The sequence below is a fragment of the Thamnophis sirtalis genome, unplaced genomic scaffold (genome assembly GCF_051295495.1).
Source record: "Thamnophis sirtalis isolate CommonGarterSnake01/CBP01778 unplaced genomic scaffold, rThaSir2_p1.2 scaffold_4, whole genome shotgun sequence".
Taxonomy (NCBI): Eukaryota; Metazoa; Chordata; class Lepidosauria; order Squamata; family Natricidae; genus Thamnophis; species Thamnophis sirtalis.
In genome coordinates this window covers 61021396-61040062 of record NW_028261384.1, presented here as the reverse complement: position 1 = coordinate 61040062, position 18667 = coordinate 61021396, and the positions used below count along the sequence as shown (strand labels likewise).

General features: G+C 45.9%; 1 protein-coding gene and 1 pseudogene across 6 annotated transcripts in view; both read left to right on the top strand.

The window, feature by feature from the left end:
* The window catches only part of CLASP2 (cytoplasmic linker associated protein 2), a 345278-nt gene that overhangs the window by 59169 nt on the left and 267442 nt on the right, over nucleotides 1-18667 (top strand). The gene's annotated exons all lie outside the window — the stretch shown is intronic.
* Nucleotides 13724-17736, top strand: LOC106540529 (ubiquitin carboxyl-terminal hydrolase 8 pseudogene; annotated as a pseudogene).

The following is an 18667-nucleotide window of genomic DNA, read 5'->3' as shown; positions in this document are numbered from 1 at the left end:
TCCTGTATCATAACATTTTCCCCCTAATAATCTAGACTTTAACTGTACCTTAGTTCTTTTTTATTAACCTTTATATATAATCCAAAAGGATTTCTAATCTTCCTTTCATGGGTACCATTCAATATTCATATCCAATTATTACTTATCATAACACCACACATTGTATAAATTAATAACATCAATTATTTATTTAAACTATATCTATTATCACTAAATTCCACTAAGTTTAACTAGTTTTAAATTTTGCTCTTCCATCTATCAGCCTGTATTTTTCCAGTAGCAAAACAGTCTCATATCTTCTGCCATTTGTGGTGTCAGTCCTCTAATCATCTCCTTAGTCAACTTTGCATAGATTCCTCTTAGCAACTCCTTACTTATAAAATCTCTCATGTAATTTTGATGTCCTTCTACTGTTTCCTTAATCAGCTTATCTTTGATTGTCAGTAGTGTTATCAATGATATTGCTAATAAAATTTTTCTCTTTAAATCCATACATTCTTTTGTTTTTTCTTCTTCTGTATCTTCCCATCTGGGGTAGATTTCCCCTCCATTTAGTTCCTCTTTCAGTATTCCACTCTTTCCATTTTCAGAGACAAACCAATCACCATAAATATCAGCAAATTTAATTTCTTTATATTCATTTTCCTCTTTGATTTTTACGGTTTTAACCACCACTTTTTCCACTTGATAAACATCCTCAACTTCATCATATTTTCCTGTTAGATGCTCTAAGTCTTCCAGCTTCTTGTCAATCCTCTCATATGTATTTGATAATTTCTGTATTTCTAAGAATATCTTTTGCAGACTTAAAGTTTCTTTCTGCTGTTGAAATTGTGCCATTATACAAACACTGGTGCTCCAGCTTGGAAGGTTAATAAGATTAAGCATAGATTCACAATAACGTTTTATTTTCACTTTTCTCTGGTTAAAGACATACTTCAAAGGGACATCTGTATGCTTTTCTTATCACTCTATAAACAAGCAGCAAGACCTTGGAGTGCCAAGCCATGATAATCAGTAAGAAAAACAAGAGTGTTTTGTTTCCAATACACAAACTTTCCACCCTTCAAGTAGCAGTGTTATTATTGCAATTTTGATAGCTTGACACACAGGTTGGCTGCCAGACGTTTTTCCAAATACCTGTCAGACCAGGAGTATGTGGTCGTTCATGGTCTCCGTGTAGATGAGGATGTCGTTCAGGTAGACAGGACCCCTAGCCATTTCCTTGCTTCTCCCTCTAGTCCCCCTGCAGTAGTATTCACTATGGCTCTGAGGGTTGAGTAGAGGTGTCCATATCATTCTATGTGGATCTCAGCTGAGTCAAAGAATAGGGCTAACTAGTCTGAGTCCCCATGAAACTTTCCCCTGAACTGGATACTTTGATTAGCACTGCCCTTCCCTCCTCCTGTCAGCCTCTGTATGCTTGTGCTAGATGTGTCTGGAGATACTGCTCAGTTCTAGTTTGGAGGGAGGGGGAGATTATTTTCCCTGGGCAGCCTGCCTGCTACGTGGGAGAGGCACTGGTTTCATCCCCCTTCTCATGGGTAGAGAAGGGGGGCTGCATTCCCGTCTGATTCTCATCACCTCGAGGATCCACTGCTCCTCCCCTCTCTTTTAGCCTGTGCAATTGCCTCTCTTCACGTAGGGTGGCCCAGTCGAATCCCTCCCTCCGTTGCTCTATGAACTCCCCAGGGGCTCCATTGGGGGCTTTGGGGGCCTGGCTTGGTTCCAGTCCAGCATCCCCTCTACTCTTCGCAGCTCACTCAGCTCATTCTTCACAGCTCGCTTCCTTTTTTCTGAGTATTGGAGTGAGGGAGCTCAGCTTTAGCTGCTTTAGGGATTGAATACTCATCTCCTCTTGCTTCGCCCATCTTGACTTTGATGTCTGAGGTCAGGCTGCACTCTGGCTGCAATCAGGCTCTCTTCGGATAGCTGGCCCTTTGCCATGGTTACCTGACTTTCCCTCGAGGCACCACCGATATCAGAGGAATGATTGGAGATTCAGGATTTAGGAGACTCGGTAATCTTGATAGATTTTTAAAAGTAGACTTGACTGTCTGTAAGGTTTCCTAAAAATGCCCTAATTGATTCATGAGTATTGAGTCAAGTTTCAATACAAAACTAGTCATTTATTAGGAGCATCATAGGCAAGATCTTTTTGCAGTCAAGTCTAAGCTTTGTTTGATTTATAGCTGAACTTTACTCCTGTTCCTTTCCTCCCCTCAGTCTGTCTCATAAATCATATTCCCCTATTCCCCCTCCCAAGCCTGCTGCAGTAATCAGCAATCTGACTTCAGCCGACTATGCGTGGAATGCACTTCCCCTCCTTCTCTCACTATGACAATGCTGGGAATTGACATTTTGCTACATGGAAAGGAACGATGATAGAAAGTAAACCCTAAAGACATAAATATAGAATACTTTAAGAAGAGAATCATTCAGGCCCTATTCATCTCACAGCTGGACTGAAGTGTGCTCTACATGGGGCTACAGCTGGTGCAAAGTGGGGTGGTACGAGCAATTCCTGGCTCTTGTAACACTACTGCTCTATGTGTTTTATTGGCTGCCAGTCTGTTTCTGGGTACAATTCAAGGTGTCGGTAATCACCTTTAAAGCCATTCATGACATAAGTCCAGACCGTCTCATGTGAAAGGGTCATATGTGGGAGGGATCTTGGAATCCTAGTCCACAACCATTTAAAAATAAGCCAGCAGTGTGCAGCAGCTGCCAAAACCAATACAGTTCTAGGCTGCATAAACAGAGGTATAGAATCAAGATCACGTGAAGTGTTATTAACACTTTATACCATTGTACAGCACAGCAGAGTCTAGTCTGTTTCCAAGGTGAGGTGTGGGAGGAGTAACACATGGGTATTAACCCAGCCCTTTTGCCCTGGAGACTGAGGTAATCTTTGAGGCCACACCTCCGTTCCTCCTTCTGACCTCCCAGATTAACTTCAGTCTACAGCCCAGAAGGAGTGTTATTCCTGACTCTCCCTCACCTTGAGGAGTTAGGTTTCCTTTTTTGCAGGATTTTCTTCCAGGTTTTCCTTTTTTCAGTCCTTTTTTCTACCATCCTTCGGATCCTTGAGGCTTCAGGAGTTTTTTCCTCTTACAGAAGAAGCACTGAAGAGCGCCTCACCCCTCCTTGTTGTGCTCAGCGTTGCTAGCCAGCCGTGCTGCCGGCTAGCACGATTCCCAGCGACCGGATGGTCACGTAAGCGGAAAAAAGGGACACACGGGGCATTTGGAGGCTCCACGCACCCAGGAGGCCATCTGACCGGGGAGCTGTTGGATTCTTCCCCCAACGCTCTCAAGCTGCAGGGAATCGGGCTGCAGATCGGCAGCCGCCTTCTTGGTCCTCCACCAGAACACGTGGTCAAGCGTGTGACCGGCGTTCCCTCTATGGGTGCCGGGAGCACTCAAAAGAGCACCGCAGAAGCCAGAAGAGGCTTTGAAAGCCCCAAATTCCGCTGGCTCTCTGGGGAGGGCCCAATCCAAGCGGTGCGCTGGCAGTCGGGCCGCAGATCGGCGGCTAGGACCGTTTCAAGCGAAGCCGGCTAGAAGAAGGGAGGCGGTGAGTGGCAGAACCGTGAGTACAATGGTGCAGGCGGCAAGGATCAGGGGTGCCAGGCCCAGAGCCCATGTGGACCCGGATCCGGGCGAGGGGACCTCCAGGAGGGAATCCCCAGGCACTAGAGGGAGGTCCGCCAAGAGAGGCACCCCCAGGCCCCAGAGGAAGGGAACCTTGGAAAAGGAGGTTCGGATCACCAGGGCCTCTGCTAGAAGGTTCAGGGCCACCATCAGCCCTTCCCCTTCCGGATCTCACTCCCCCGCAGGTTCCCGGCCCTGGAAGAGACCCGGGAGTCATCCCCAGATTCCCCTACGGACTCAGGCAGAGGGCACAGTTCCTTATCACCCCCCCTCTCGCTTGCACACCTATTTGAGGCAAGAAATGACCCCTTTGGGCGCAGGGCACCCAGTCCAGCCAGATACCCATTGGCACCTCAATCTCCTGATCACAGAGACTCTCCACAGCCTCCAGAACTCCAGCCTTCCCTGCCTGAGCTTCCTGCAAGCTTCCAGGTTTTAGCCAGGGCCATAGCCCAGGGGATTGCCTCTGGGATGAATCAGCAGCCCCAGAGTTCCAGGAGTAGGTCTTCCCGGGACCAGCCCAGGGGTCACCAGGATCGCCCCAGGGCCTCTGCTACCAGAGGGCCCAGGTCTCTCTCTCCCTCCACTGCCAGGGAGGCTTCGGAATTGGAGGAGGGAGAGTTAAAGGAGGTGGGGTTCTCTGAAGATGAGGATGCCCAGACACCTGAGGCCCCCAATATTGCTGGCTTTCCCCCCTCCTTATTTAGTTCCTTACTCTGCAAGGCCAGGGCCACAGCAGACTTGGATACCCCTCCAGTTCCCAGGCCTGCGACTACCACGTCCAGCACTAGCGGGAGTAAAAAGAAGGCTGCCTTCCATAGGCCACCAGTGGAGAAGGAAGAGATCCCCACTCCAGATATGTTCCTGGAGGTGCTTAAATCCCAGTGGGTTAAGCCAGGCTCCTTCCCCAACCCGGGGGGCAATGAACAGAGGCTCTATAATCTTAACCCTACCTTTGCCCAAGCTCTGCAGGTTCCCAAGGTGGACAATCCACCCTAGCTTCAGCTTCAGTCATGGTCACTGGAGACATCGCCAACTGCCTGAAAGCAGAGGACAAGAAGGCAGACATCGTTTTGCGTAAAACATTCCAAGCAATAACCTGGGCCATTAGGGCAGCCGCTTCTGCCTCCTTTTTCAATAGGTCTACAGTGTTATGGCTGGAACAGCTGAGAGACAGGACTCCGGCCACGGAGGTACGACTTCTGCAGGACATCTCTAAGGTGCTGGCAGCCACGCAGTTCTCAGCTGACGCCACCTTGGACTCAGTTAAGTATGCTTCTCGAGCCTTATCATCCTCTGTAGTGTCCAGGCGCCTGCTGTGGTTGCGACACTGGCAGGCAGAGTCCCGGGCTAAGTGGCACCTAGCAGGAGCAGACTATTCCGGGGACAAACTTCGGTGCCTCGTTGGATCCTGTCCTGGTGGAGGACAAGAATAAGCGGAAGGTCTTCCCAGCTACAAACAGACGGTCAGATCACCGTCATGCTCCGTACCCCAGGAGAACATCTTACCGCCTGCCTGAATCGGACGTCCAGAACCAGAGGTACCAGAACCCCAGGTTCCATCGACAAGGGGATAGGCAGTTCCCTAGAGACAGGTTCAGGGGCATCAGCAGAGCAAGCGGCCATTTCGAGGAGGGGGCGGCCGCCCTTTCCGCAGATTCAAGTGATCCGTTTGTGGATCACCTCATTGGCGGTCGCCTCTCAATTTTTGCGGATGCCTGGGAGCATGTCACTTTGGACGAGTGAGTCCCCCAGACTGTTAAGCTCGGATTACAGCTGGAGTTCCACTCGCAACCCCCTAATAGATTCTGTACCTTCGCCTCCTCCAGGGATCCCACCAAGCGGGCCTTTAAGGCCAAGGCCATCAAACACCTGTTAGATATCAGGGCCATTGAAAGGGTCCCAGAGGGCGAGAAGGGCTCCAGATTCTACTCTAACCTGGTCCTGGTTCCCAAGAGTTCAGGGGGGTGGAGAGCCATCCTGGATCTTAAACTACTCAATTCCAGGATGGTCTACTGTAGGTTCAAGATAGCCTCTCTGAAATCCATCTTAGAGGGCATCTGACAGGGCGACTTCTTGGCCTCCATTGACCTCACGGAGGCCTCCCTTCACATCAGAATTGCCCTGGAACATCGCAGGTTCCTTAGGTTTTCCCCTGAAGGCAACCACTTCCAATATAGGGCCCTACTCTTCGGGTTGGCTTCAGCTCCCAGGACCTTTACCAAGGTGCTGGCTGTTGCCGCAGGTCACCTGCGCTCCTTCCCAGTATGACTATTTTGTTACCTAGATGACATCCTCGTCCTAGCCAGGTCCCCAGACACGGCCAGGCAGGACCTGGGGATCACCATCGACACGCTCAGGTCCCTGGGGTTCTCTATCAACCTGGAGAAGAGTCACCTGGTCCCATCTATCAGGCTCCAGCACCTCGGATCTATTATAGATTCGGTGTCGGGGGAGGTTTTCCTTCCCCAGGATCGGAAGGATGGCATTGTGCAGCTGATTCATAAGGTTCGCAAATTACACTCTGTCCCTGTAGTTCTTCTTTCCAGACTCCTTGGGAAATTCATTTTTTGTATAGGGATCATGCCTTGGGCTCGCCTACACGCCAGGGAGCTTCAGTGGTTCCTGCTTCCATACCAGAAGGCCGGGACGAGCAACGCCACATTCAAGGTTCGAGTGTCGTCCCAGGTGCTGCTCTCGCTTCATTGGTGGCTGACCCCAGCATTGGACAAAGGATCCCTCTTCAAGGAACCAGTAAGGAAGGTACTCACGACGGACGTGACCTGTTCGGCTGGGGAGCACACCTAGAGGCCCAGATAGCTCAGGGCTGCTGGACTCCAACAGATCTGTGCAACAACATCAACTGGTTGGAGCTCAGGGCCATCCACCTGGCCCTTCAAGACCACGGTGACTGGTCATCATGTCCTGGTCCTTACGGACAACGTGGCAGCCAAGGCCCACGTGAACAGACAAGGGGGCACCCACTCCAAGGCCCTTCGCGACGCCTTCCGATTAGGAAACTGGGCAGAGAGGCATCTCCCATCCATCAGAGTGGAACACATCTCCGGGATGGAGAACCAGCAAGCGGATTGGCTCAGCAGGGAGACAGTCGACAATGGAGAGTGGCAGCTCCATCCCAGCGTCTTCCAGCAGATCTGCAAGAGGTTCAGGCGGCTGGTGGTGGATCTCTTCGCAACCCCAGCGAACACCCAGCTGCCGAACTTTATATTGAGGTTCCCGTCCAGAGGAGCAATGGACACGGACGCCCTTCGCTGCAGATGGCCACCAGGTCTACTTTACACTCCCCCCCCTTCCCCTCATTCCCGGGGTTCTGAGGAGGCTGGTGTCAAAGGGAGCAGAGATGATTCTAGTGGCTCCTTTCTGACCACGCCGCCCCTGGCTAGCAGACTTGCTGGAGCAGTCCTTAGCTCCTCACTGGAGGATCCCCCCGGGGGAGGTGTCCCTACACCAGGGGTCTCTGGAGCATCCGGATCCGGAGTGGCTCCATCTGATCGTCTGGCGATTGAGCAGGAACAGCTGAGAGGGGCCCAATATTCTGCAAAGGTCATTAGGACCGCCGAGGTGTCCAGGAGGCAGTCCACCACCCGCATCTACAACGCCTCCTGAGTTGCCTTTTCTGACTGGTGTAAGGCAAAGGACATAATACCAGCCTTGGCTTCTGTACCCCAGGTTCTGGACTTCCTACAGGAAGGCCTGGAGAAGGGTCTGGCCCCCAGCACCCTTAGGAGACAGATCTCTGCTCTCTCTATGATCCTGGAGGGGGGATGGACGCACCACTCTTGTCCCAACATCCGGTCCTCAGGCACTTCCTTAAGGGAGAGGCGAATCTGAAACCCCCAGTGGTCCATCGATTCCCTACCTGCGACCTACCCATGGTCCTCCAGGCATTGACGGAGGCACCATTCGAACCCTTGAGGGAGGTTTCCCTACAATTCCTGACCCTTAAGGTCGTTTTCCTAGTTGCCATCACCTCAGCCAGGAGAGTATCCGAGATCAATGCTCTGTCCAGCAGAACGGACCTCTGCATCTTTCTAGAGAACCGGGTCATCCTCAGACTGGACATTGCCCAATGTCAATTCTCCCTTCCACAGGGCTCTAGAGATAGTTCTGCTGGACTTCTGTCCGCAGCCCTCCAGGGATAGAGAAAGATCCTGGCACAGGTTGGATGTCAGAAGAGCCTTGCACATCTACCTGAAGCACAAGGCACCCTTTAGGCGTTCAGAAGCCCTCTTTGTATCATATCAACCGTCCACCAGAGGTGCCAAGGTTTCCCCGACCACCATTAGCAGGTGGATCAGGGCGGCCATCTCACAGGCCTACGAGGCACGGGGACTTCAGGTCCCAGAGGGCATCACAGCACACTCCACCAGAAGTGTGGCCACCTCAGCAGCCTGGGCCACCCAGGTCTCCATAGAGGAGATCTGTCGGGCTGCCGCCTGGTTTTCTCCTTCACCTTTCATTAGGCATTACAACTAGATGCTTACGCCTCTGCAGAAGCAGCCTTTGGCAGGAGGGTTCTACAGAGAGTCCTAGACTCTCGAGGGGCTCAGGCCCATGGATCCCGCCCTAGGACATCATGCTTTGGTATGTCCCATGTGTTACTCCTCCCACGCCTCACCTTGGAAACTGGCAGTTGGTCTTACCTGAACTGCATGTTTCAAGGAAGGCATGGGAGAAGTCACTTCCCCCCCCCCTTTAGGGCTCACCGCGCCAGGGGCCTGAGTCAGTTCAGTGGTCAGTCAGGGCCAGGCTGGAAGGATATGTGCTTGCACTGTCTTTGTTCTTTCCTTCCAGGTGCTCTGCTATGATCCATCGGTTAATCTTGGAGGAACGGAGGTGTGGCCTCAAAGATTACCTCAGTCTCCAGGGCAAAAGGGCTGGGTTAATACCCATGTGTTACTCCTCCCACGCCTTCCTTGAAACATGCAGTTCAGGTAAGACCAATTGCCATTATTTACAAGGAAATTAGCTTTAGCCTCACTGGTGCAAAATTATAGCGGAAATGAAAAAAGAAAAAGAAAAAAACTATTCATACGTTTCCACGTGTGCATGGAGTGATTGTGGTTGTATTTAAAAATCTGACAGCCCAAGCATAGAAACTATTTTTAAACCTATTTGATCGGCTGGTATACTTTGATGTCTTCTACCCAATGGTAGAAGAGCAAAGAGACACTGACCAGGGTGTGAATTATCTCTGAGTATCTTCCTTACTCTGCTAAAGCAGCGAGAGCTGGCAATGTCATCCAATGGTGTTAGAGGGCAACCAATGGTTTCTTGTACTGAATTGATCACTCTCTGTAGTACCTTCCTGTCCGCAGCTGTTAAACCAGCATACCATACTATAATGCAATATATGAGGACACTTTCAATGGTGGACCAATAGAAAGAGGTCATCACCTGTTATTCCACCTGATTTTTTCGCAGGACTCTAAGGAAATGAAGTCTCTGTTGGGCCTTTCCAATTACCAGGGACATGTTGTTTTTCAAGGTGATATCTTGACTAATAAACACTCCCAAGAATTTAAAAGAGGAAACCCTCTCCACACAGCCCCTCTCGATATCCAGTGGGGCAGGTTCCTCTCTGTGTTTCCAGAAATCTAGCACCATCTCCTTTGTCTTGCTAGTATTTAGATGTAAGTTGTTTTTTGAGCACCATGCAGATACTTTCTGGACTTCTTCCCTGTATTCTGTTCATCCCCTCCAGTTATGAGACATAGCACTGTTGTGTCGTCTGCAAACTTTATTATGATGTTGGATGGATTAGAGGATATGCAGTCATATTTATACAGCAAGTACAGGTAGGGGCTGAGCACACAACCCTGAGGGGAGCCTGTGCTGAGCTTCAGTGTGGAAGATATAAAGGACACAACCCTTACTGTTTGTGGTTGATCCGTCAGGAAGTCTGATCCATTCACAAGTGAGGGGAGGGAAATTCAGGTCAGTCAGCTTTTCAGTAAGAATGCCTGGGAAGATGGTGTTAAAGGCCGAGTTATAGTCTATAAAAAGCATTCTGACATAATTCCCAGATTTCTCAAGGTGGCTCAGTGCAATATGTAGAGCACTGGCGATGGTGTCCTCTGTCGACCTGTTGCTTCTATAAAGCAAACTGGTGTTGATCAAAATTTGGTGGAACCTAAGGTATTATAGGACCAGTTTCTCAAAGCACTTCATAACTATTGACATCAGTGCATTGGGTCTATAGTCATTCAGGCTATTTAATGCCTTGGTAAGGCCACACTTGGAATACTGCATTCAGTTTGGGTCACCACGATGTAAAAAAAGATGTGGAGACTCCAGAAAACATGTAGAGAAGAGCAACAAAGAGGATTAGGGGACTGGAGGCTAAAACATATGAAGAACGGTAGCAGGAACTGGGTATGTCTAGTTTAATGAAAAGAAGGACTAGGAGAGACATGATAGCAGTGTTCCAATATCTCAGGAATTGCCACAAAGAAGAGAGAGAGTCAAGCTATTCTCCAAAGCACCTGAGGGTACAACAAGAAGCAATAGGTGTAAACTAATCAAGGAGAGAAGCAACTTAGAACTGAGGAGAAATTTCCTGACAGTTAGAAAAATTAATCAGTGGAACAATTTGCCTCCAGAAATTGTGAATGCTCCAACACTGGAGGATTTTAAGAAGATGTTGGATAACCATTTGTCTGAAATGGTATAGGGTTTCCTGCCTAGGCAGGAGTGTAGTTGGACTAGAAGACCTCCAAGGTCCTTCCAACACTGTTATTCTATTCTATCCTATCCCATCCCATCCCACTGGGATTGCCCCATCCCACCCATGCTTGCAGAGGAGGTATTCTGCAAGCCTATCGGCCTGTTTATATTTCCCAATAGAAGGGTCAAGAAAAAACCCTTACCTGCCATTGTTCCTGCCCTCTGGAACATTTTCCTCTCTACAATGTGAGGTCATACCCAACCTGATCTTTTGTAAGAGCCTCATAAACTCATAAAACATTTGCATGGCTGTTATTAAGTTGCCATGGTGAGGAAAGGGGGGGGAGCGCATTCCATACATACCTTCGGCTAGAGTCGAATCTCAGATTACTACAGCAGGCTTGTGAGGCGTGCACCTCATTGAAGAATGTGATTTATGACACAGACTGAGGGGAGGGAAGAAACTGGCAAAGTTCAGCCAAAATTTAAATGAAGTCAAATCTGACTGTCATGGGGTATTGCCGAAATGGTGTTCCTAATAAATGACTGGATTTCTTTTGAAACTTGGTTCGAGGCTCATGAATTAATTATGGCATCTTTCAGAAACCTGACACCCACTGTCAGGCATGCCTCCCTCAGTAACCAAGAAAGAAACCTCTCAACTCCATTGCTTGTGGAATTAAAAGTACTTTTACTGGTTATGAATAGATAGCAGCGAAGTAAAGTAAGGTCTGAGTCAGAAAAGCGCGAAATCATACATATCAAACATTTGCCCAGCCCCCTCCCTCCAACAATCCCCATCCCATTGCCCAGTCTGCAACTCCCTTAGGTGTCATGTGGGTTGCATCTCCAAGAAGCATCATCAGGTTGGTATGCAGGATGGTTGGCCTTGACCAGGTCCAAACATCAGCCATCAGTATGTGCCTAAGATGGTGAGAACTATTCCTCCTGTACCATTTATTCCCATCCCAAATACCATGCCCCCTGTTTCCATGGCAGCGAAAGCAAGTAAGCAAAGCAGAGGCTGACACCCACCCTCTGGAACATCTTCACAGGTCATACCCAACCCTCCTAATCTTTTGTAAGAGTCTAAAGAGGAAGCATCATAGTGGATTTCCGTTAGTAGATTAACAACAGATTCTACTCCCCCGCCCACCATTCCCATTTGTAATTGGATCATAGCATTTGTTGGTATTGATTTATGTTTTTAATATGCAGTGAGAAAGAGAGATAGGTACGCGTTATTCTGTGGTAAGACGGCTGGCCAATACATTTTATAAATAAATAAAATAAATATTTTATCTATGGTAGCCAAAATTCAAAAGCAAAATGGATTAGATTTTAGATTAATAAATTATATTAAAAAACATAAACTTTCACGATCTGTAGCTCACTTTATCATGCAGTACAGGGGTGGGTTGCTGCCAGTTTTATTACCAGTTTGCAACCTGTGCACGTGCACTATTCAAAGTAAATTGTTCTTCGTGCATGCACAGAATAACTTACAGTGAACTGTGCATGTGCAAACACTAAAACCCAAAGTAGTGGCGGCCCAGCGATGGCGAGGGAACCAGTTCGGGGGCGTGGCAGGCCTGGGTCCCTGCTGGTTCTGCAACCTAGGCCTGAATTCCATTACCAGTTCGTCCAAACCGAGAGCAACCCACCTCTGATGCAGTAGCTGAACTAATACAGGATTTAAATTGAAATTAGATAAAAGAAAGAAGACAAGGTCTTCAAATGCAAATGAAACATATATGAGACAGATTTCAGGTACCTTACCAATTAACAATTTTAATATGTTAAAACCCTATTCAGTGTGTTGACATTTTTTGAGGTAGCCTAAAACCTCTTGAAGTGAGTTCAGCAATCCCTTTTCAGTTGGTTTGATAAAATTTCTTTTTTTCCAAAATGGCTGATTTCAGAGCTGTAATTCAATACTGAGAATTGAAATGTTTTGATAGTGTGTTGGCCTTGGTGTCAAATTTGTGGTCATTAGTTCTTTTGATTAATGTCCTGTTTGTCATTTGTAGAATCTAGAGTGGCAGATAGTGGTATAGGAAGAGAATGTGAAACTGCTTTTAAACTTGTGTATGAAGTTATTGGTATCTGTGATGATGGTGTAAATAAAACAGAGTAAATATTTGAGTTTGTTGCAGGATCTGGTTCCCATGTTAACATCATCATTTTTATTTTTGGTGGATAGTAGTTATTGGTGTGTTAGGGACTGATGGGAAGTCTTGTTATTTAATATCAGTGATGATATTCTTGATGACTCCCAAATATTTGCCTAGTGGCTTTATGAAATCTGTGATGTAACGGTGGTGTTATGTAACTGGAAATGCTGTTGTCATAATGCCAGCCCTTCAAGCTAGACAAGGTCAAGAAACCTGACACCACAGGAACTCCAGGAATGCTATTTTATTAGTGTACTATGTATTAACAGAATCTTGAAAACTCATGCAAAATTTTCACTGTTCACTTTAAGGACAAGGTTAGAGCAGAGCTGTTCTGAGACTTTCCATTTTCTACTTTGGCAGGACTAAGTAATCTTTTCAGCTCTCCCACTTTATTCTCTAGATTTCTCTACCCAATAAAGTCTGAGAACATCATCCATGAAACTTGATATTCCAGCTGTAATAATTCTTATGCTTGAGACAATGAGAGAGCCCAGATTCCCTAGTGGCTTTAGGAAATTCTTTCATCAGATTTCATAATAGTTTCTGATATGTTGCTATGGAGGTTTGTACTCTGCGATGGTGGAGAATTATTTCTTGGCTTATTTCATACAAATTATCTTTTAGACCACTAGACCAATCTCAAGGTTAACTTTCTTAGAGTTTACATGCAAAATACTAAGTGGTGCAGGAAACAAAAAATATAGAGCTACTAAATTTTAGATAGCATGTAGAAGAACTTCCAATCAAAAGAGGATGGTTCTAATCTTTCGCTCATTTGGAGACAGTTTTGATTTAAATAAGTTCCAATTAGTTTAAAAAACATACAGGTACTGGATTAAGACAATCATTCCCTGAAGCAAACCATTACCTAGCACAGGGGTGTCAAACTGGTGGCCCACGTGCCAGGTGTATCATGCCCAAGTCACGCCCACCCCAGCTTTGCGAAGGGAAAAGCGTCATGAAACGTCATGTGATAGCAATGCGACGCCATAGGTTTGACACCCGTGACGTAGTGGACACAGAAGAAAAATTAAACTTAGCATAGTTTTTGGCTCACTTGTTTGTGTTCCTGCAGAGAATGGATGATCCTTGGTATTGATATTGCATGTGTGCTGATTTGCTTTGGTTTAGCTTTAACTTAAGGAAAGATAAGTTTTAAACTTTCATCAAGCAGCTTCTGCTTGGTTCTTTAAAAAATTTTTTTCCCTTTCTAATAAAAAAGGGGGTGAGAGAAAATCTGATTTATATGCGTCAAAACCATTTGCTTTTTCTTGAGATTATGAAGATATTTATTGTCTATGCTGGCAATTGTCATTTGCCTTGAAAGAGGGTCCAACAGGCTGAAATGAATAGGATATGGCTAGCTTACTCCTTTATTATAGGGTGAAGAAAGCAAGTCTTATGAGGAAGTGTGAAGTATTGGGTCTGCTGAGGTTCCAGTCATGTTCAAGAGGTGACATATATGTTCTCTGTTAAAACTTAGAGCAATGCAATGGCCAATTATTTTTTAAGGAAGGAAGCAAGGCTGAAACACCTGGTCCCAGGGTTTTGTTAATGCTTGCTTACTGAGTTTCTACAGCTCCCAAGAAGTTTAAAGTTTAGTTCTTTATTAACTTTATAGCCTGATTTTTTGCAGAATCTTAATATAAGATCTGCTCTATCCTGTACATTCTGTGATACTTGTCCTGAGCAGGCTCACTTAAAAATAATTTCTATTGATTCCCTGGACAGTACTTTCACTACATTCTAAACTTGAAGATGGGCGGCATATACATTTCATAAATAAATAATCATTTAATGCTTTATAAATGCGTAGTTTTTATATTTGATTTACTTACTATGAACTTGCTATCTCAAAAACTACCAGAAAGCCTGCCCGGCTATGGCTGCCTAGCACGTTGGCTGCCCAGCGCTGGGACATGGGCCAGGCCCAGCTGGGAAGGAGAAGGAGGAGGAGGTGGCGATGACAGCTGCGGAGCGAAAACAGCGACTGAACTTAAAGCGTCCTTTTGAGGAGACCCTGTAATATATTAACATGCCTACCTTGGCTTCTGCACCTAAAGAACTCTATCTCTGCAGTTCGTTGAAAGATCTAAATAAAAAGACCGAAGTAAAATTGGAGAAAACAAGCACGAAGAATTATGTCAAGATCTTTAAGGTAGCGGAAGAATGACGGTTGGATAGAGATGAACAGAAGGCCTATGTACTTTACATGAAATATGTAACCGTGTATAATCTTATTAAAAAGAGGCCTGACTTCAGACAGCAGCAAGACTACTTTCATTCACTACTTGGACTAACCAATATCAAAAAGGCTATTGAAGAAGCCAAACAACTTTCAGAGAGTCTTAAGCTCAGATATGAAAAAGCAGAAGTGCAAAAAAAAAGGAGGAGAAAGACAAGAGGAATAGCAGCAGAAAAAAGAAGAATTAAAAGACGATGCTAAAACCTCTTCAGAAATATCAATGGATCCCAACGGGACAAATTAGCTGGTCAACGGAGACAAGAAAAATGTGGCAGACAGAAAGGATTCTTCTGAAAAGGGAACAATCACCACCAAGAAGCTGTTTACAATAATGATGGATAGAAGCATCAAGGTTATGATCATGGATGCCCGGTGCTTAAGAGATTACCAGGAATCCTGCATTATAAATTCTGTTTGTGTTCCAGAAGAAGCTATCAATCCTGGAGCCACCACTAACAGGATTGAAGCTAAACTGCCAGACCCTTCGAAGGAGCTGTGGAAAGAAAGGGTCCATGTGGATTATGTTGTCTTGCTGGACTGATTCAGTTCAGCGAAGGACCTATAATTAGGCACAACTTTGCGTAGCTTCAAAGATGCCCTTTTCAAGTGGAAAAGTAAAGCTGTGCTACGGAATGAGCCTTTGGTCCTAGATGGAGCTTATGAGAACTGGCTGCTTTACTAGCCTCAGTATACAACCAACGCCAAAGTGACTGCCCCACCGTAGCCAAGATGAGAACATTTCTGTCTCTTTGGACTTTACTTAGCCATCATTGGAAGAGCCAGCTCCAGTTCCCCCATCTGTTGTCTATGTCAAATCCTTTGTGGTAGAAGCACGTGAAAAATCAGACACTGCAAGTGAGCAGGAGAAGAAAACAGATGTACTCTGATTGCTAATTTCTAGCGGAACAATTGCTGCTGCTCCGACTAGCATTCTCAGCCAGCCCATCTCGGCCATGAAGGTTATTCCTCAGGTTGATCATAACAAAAAACCCTCGACCAAAATGCCAGATGACCAAAAGGCAAAGGCCAAAAGCCCAGCAATTGTCAAGCCGCTCAATTACAACAGGAAACTGGTTCTGGATTGTTCCACAAAGCCATCGCTGGAGACGAAGCCCAGATGAAGAGAGGAGCCCCGGGCACATGAGGAAGGCTACGGTGGTAGAAAAAAACAAAGGCGAAAAAGAAGAACCAGAAGAGCAGAGAGGTCCAAAGGGCAGAAAAGAGAGCCAGAGAGAACCAGGGAGACTGGGAAGGCTGATAAAATCTCCAGAGGTATAAAGAAGACCAAGAGAAGAAAGAGAAAGATCAGCCCACCAAAGGGGTCTATCTGGAAAGAGTCCCCAGAGATTCAGCCAAGGTGAAAAAGAAAAATGTCACAGGGAGCGAAAGCCCTGAAATGAGGAAAGAATCAAAAATACCACCAGCGAAAAGGAGAAAACTGTCCGGACCCCTGAAACACAGAGGCGCAGATTTGCAGAGGAATCCCAAGGGCCTTTGAGGGGAGACTCTGCCTTGAACAAGTCTCAACGAGAGCTGTTAACCAGACCCCAGAGTAAGGAGATGGGCAGGATCATCCCAGGATAGCCTCATGGCTGGGCCAAGTTTCTGGATACAGTCACCGGGACTTTTCAATACTATCATTCGCCCACCAATTCAGTCCACATGACCCGCCGGAAATGAGTCCCACAGTTACTATGTGTGCGACTCCCCCAACCCATAAGCCAAAGCCTCTGTCTACCGATCTGTGGGACAGGGAACACTCAACAAACTGAAGAGGTCATACTCGTGCCCCGACATCACTCAGGCTCTGCAAGAGGAAGAAAAGAAGATAATCCCCACTTTGAATGTGAATTATGAGAATAAGCCTGTGTGCTATCCAAAAACAGACATTTCCAGGCTTTCAGCCACACAGATGCGCCATCCAAATCCTGTGTTTTGCAGGATGGGACTGGCTCTGACTGGCCTTCGTAATTTGGGGAACACTTGCTATTTGAATTCAGTGCTCCAGTGTTTGTGCAATACCTCCCACTTGGTGGATTATTTCAACAGGAACTGCTATCACAAAGATATCAACCAGTCTAACTTTTTGGGGTACAAAGGAGAAGTAGCTGAAGAGTTTTGCATCATAATGAAAGCTGGGCAGTACAGATACATCAACCCCAAAGACTTCAGTCACCATTGGGAAGATCAACAAGCAGTTTGCTGGGTATAGCCAGCAAAATTCTCAAGAGTTACTCTTGTTCTTAATGGACGGCCTCCACAAAGACTTAAATAAAGCGGACAACTGAAAATGCTACAAAGAGGAGTATAATGATCATCTGGATGACTTCAAGGCATCTGACCTTGCCTGGCACAAGCACAAACAGCTGAATGAATCAATTATCGTGGCCCTTTTCCAAGGCCAGTTCAAATCCACAGTGCAGTGTCTGATGTGTCACAAAAAATCACTGATGTTTGAGGCTTTCATGTATTTGTATTTGCCCCTCGCTCCTCTAACAAGTGCAGCCTGCAGGAATGCCTTAGATTATTTTCCAAAGAAGAAAAACTGACTGTTAACAATCGGTTTTATTATAGCCATTGCAAAACTCGAAGAGATTCCATGAAAAAAATAGAAATATGGGAGTTGCCACTTGTCCTTTTAGTACATTTGAAAAGGTTTTCATATAATGGGCAGTGGAAACAGAAGCTTCAAACATCTGTTGACTTCCCTTTGGAGAACCTTGACCTCTCACAATACATCATTGGCCCCAAGAGTACTTTGAAGAGATACATCCTGTTTTCAGTATCTAACCATTATGGAGGGCTGGATGGCGGTCACTACACAGCTTACTGCAAGAGTGCTACCAAGCAGCGATGGTATAAATGTGATGATCACAAAGTGTCAGACATCTCGGCATCCTCAGTGAAGTCTTCAGCTCCTTATATTCTCTTTTATATGTCTTACGAACAATGGGCTGCAGATATAGCCACATAAAGGAAGGATTGAAGGATGCACTAGCTGGTTTATAAATTACTGAGCTGAGACCAATGTAAAGTTGCCCAAAAAGGGCTGCAGCAGTTCTTTATCCAAAAATGTATTTTAGTGCTATTGCTGAACATTAAATTATTAACTCTGCTGGTTTGTACTGACATATTTGTAGCTAGGCTTCAAAATTATAAATCTTTGCTTAGTCCTTTGAAAAGTGTTAAGAGTTGGATTTGAGATGTCCTAAAATTCAATGCGTATCTTTCTTTCCTCTTTCCCACATTTATTTATGGCCTTGTCACACTAACCTTAAAGGTTGATTCTTCTGTGAATATCTTATCCAGAGATAAAGATTGGAATGTACGTGTACATACCGATAATAAAAAGATCCGATCCTTTATGAAAAGAAAAAGAAAAAATTACCTGAAAGCCATGCCAAAGTTAATACAATAGTAGGAATATAATTGTATTTCATCAAATTATTTCTATGGTATTAATAGAATAGAATTGATAGAATAGAATTTTTATTGGCCAAGTGTGATTGGACACACAAGGAATTTGTCTTTGGTGCATCTCAGAAAAAGAAAAAAAAATACATTCATCAAGAATCATAAGATACAACACTTAGTGATAGTAGGTGCAATTTATGTCCAGGATGTGAAGGGTCTGTAGGTATTGTCACAGCCCTCTTTGTCAGCCTCTACCTTGCATGCTTGCTATTGGCTGCCATAGTAATGGGAAGGTTGGGGGGGGGGAATGTGCAGGTGGAGATATCTTGAGAAGGGAGGTTTGTTCTCACCATTTTCTGCACATGCTGATGGCTTGTATTTGGGTTTGGTCAAGGCCAACTGTCTCTGCATACCAACTGAATGGGGCCACTCGAAGATGCGCCCCACACAACACTTTTGGGAGCTGGAGATTGGACATTGGGTTGGGGTAA